Source organism: Anoplopoma fimbria, unplaced genomic scaffold, assembly GCF_027596085.1.
Source record: "Anoplopoma fimbria isolate UVic2021 breed Golden Eagle Sablefish unplaced genomic scaffold, Afim_UVic_2022 Un_contig_3365_pilon_pilon, whole genome shotgun sequence".
In the NCBI taxonomy this organism is placed as follows: Eukaryota; Metazoa; Chordata; class Actinopteri; order Perciformes; family Anoplopomatidae; genus Anoplopoma; species Anoplopoma fimbria.
In genome coordinates, this window is record NW_026554944.1 from 1 (window position 1) to 1,970 (window position 1,970).

General features: G+C 43.7%; 4 non-coding genes across 4 annotated transcripts; all 4 read right to left on the reverse strand.

Annotated features, from left to right (window-relative positions):
- Positions 1-310: 310 nt before the first annotated feature.
- On the reverse strand, positions 311-429 carry LOC129088748 (5S ribosomal RNA). The gene has a single exon (XR_008531103.1). It is a non-coding gene; the product is annotated as a 5S ribosomal RNA (ribosomal RNA).
- Positions 430-809: 380 nt separating this feature from the next.
- Positions 810-928, reverse strand: LOC129088745 (5S ribosomal RNA). The gene has a single exon (XR_008531100.1). It is a non-coding gene; the product is annotated as a 5S ribosomal RNA (ribosomal RNA).
- A 381-nt stretch (positions 929-1,309) lies between these two features.
- LOC129088746 (5S ribosomal RNA) lies at positions 1,310-1,428 on the reverse strand. Its single transcript, XR_008531101.1, has one exon. It is a non-coding gene; the product is annotated as a 5S ribosomal RNA (ribosomal RNA).
- A 380-nt stretch (positions 1,429-1,808) lies between these two features.
- Positions 1,809-1,927, reverse strand: LOC129088747 (5S ribosomal RNA). The gene has a single exon (XR_008531102.1). It is a non-coding gene; the product is annotated as a 5S ribosomal RNA (ribosomal RNA).
- Between the last annotated feature and the right edge of the window lie 43 nt (positions 1,928-1,970).

A 1,970-nucleotide genomic window follows, 5' to 3' on the forward strand; every position in this document is an offset into this window, starting at 1 on the left:
GGAGCGCCTGCAGATTGCCAGACACACTCACAGCTTTTAAATGTCAAATCAGAATGTACAAAGTGGCTATAAGGATCACAAATGTAGTGCAGTAAAAAGATTAATATTTACTGTTGAAATGTAGAATACGTTAGCATAAAATTGAAAAGAAAATGATCGATGAGCTTAGGAATGATGAAAGCCATCATTTAACTGGATTTGTGTCATTTCTATACCGGCAAGTCATGATCTAGCTATTTCCTTCCCACCCTGTCGGTGTCCACTGAAAAAGCAGCAGCGCCCTCTGCTTTTTGTAAAGAGGAGTGAAAAAAGCTTACAGCACCTGGTATTCCCAGGCGGTCTCCCATCCAAGTACTGACCAGGCCCGACCCTGCTTAGCTTCCGAGATCAGGCGAGATCGGGCGTGTTCAGGGTGGTATGGCCGTAAGCAAATATTGCGCCTACCAAAGGGCCTTTTAAAGATACTATATCACCACGCTTTGCTCTTTCGTCTATACAGGGAGCGCCTGCAGATTGCCAGACACACTCACAGCTTTTAAATGTCAAATCAGAATGTACAAAGTGGCTATAAGGATCACAAATGTAGTGCAGTAAAAAGATTAATATTTACTGTTGAAATGTAGAATACGTTAGCATAAAATTGAAAAGAAAATGATCGATGAGCTTAGGAATGATGAAAGCCATCATTTAACTGGATTTGTGTCATTTCTATACCGGCAAGTCATGATCTAGCTATTTCCTTCCCACCCTGTCGGTGTCCACTGAAAAAGCAGCAGCGCCCTCTGCTTTTTGTAAAGAGGAGTGAAAAAAGCTTACAGCACCTGGTATTCCCAGGCGGTCTCCCATCCAAGTACTGACCAGGCCCGACCCTGCTTAGCTTCCGAGATCAGACGAGATCGGGCGTGTTCAGGGTGGTATGGCCGTAAGCAAATATTGCGCCTACCAAAGGGCCTTTTAAAGATACTATATCACCACGCTTTGCTCTTTCGTCTATACAGGGAGCGCCTGCAGATTGCCAGACACACTCACAGCTTTTAAATGTCAAATCAGAATGTACAAAGTGGCTATAAGGATCACAAATGTAGTGCAGTAAAAAGATTAATATTTACTGTTGAAATGTAGAATACGTTAGCATAAAATTGAAAAGAAAATGATCGATGAGCTTAGGAATGATGAAAGCCATCATTTAACTGGATTTGTGTCATTTCTATACCGGCAAGTCATGATCTAGCTATTTCCTTCCCACCCTGTCGGTGTCCACTGAAAAAGCAGCAGCGCCCTCTGCTTTTTGTAAAGAGGAGTGAAAAAAAGCTTACAGCACCTGGTATTCCCAGGCGGTCTCCCATCCAAGTACTGACCAGGCCCGACCCTGCTTAGCTTCCGAGATCAGACGAGATCGGGCGTGTTCAGGGTGGTATGGCCGTAAGCAAATATTGCGCCTACCAAAGGGCCTTTTAAAGATACTATATCACCACGCTTTGCTCTTTCGTCTATACAGGGAGCGCCTGCAGATTGCCAGACACACTCACAGCTTTTAAATGTCAAATCAGAATGTACAAAGTGGCTATAAGGATCACAAATGTAGTGCAGTAAAAAGATTAATATTTACTGTTGAAATGTAGAATACGTTAGCATAAAATTGAAAAGAAAATGATCGATGAGCTTAGGAATGATGAAAGCCATCATTTAACTGGATTTGTGTCATTTCTATACCGGCAAGTCATGATCTAGCTATTTCCTTCCCACCCTGTCGGTGTCCACTGAAAAAGCAGCAGCGCCCTCTGCTTTTTGTAAAGAGGAGTGAAAAAAGCTTACAGCACCTGGTATTCCCAGGCGGTCTCCCATCCAAGTACTGACCAGGCCCGACCCTGCTTAGCTTCCGAGATCAGACGAGATCGGGCGTGTTCAGGGTGGTATGGCCGTAAGCAAATATTGCGCCTACCAAAGGGCCTTTTAAAGATACTATATCA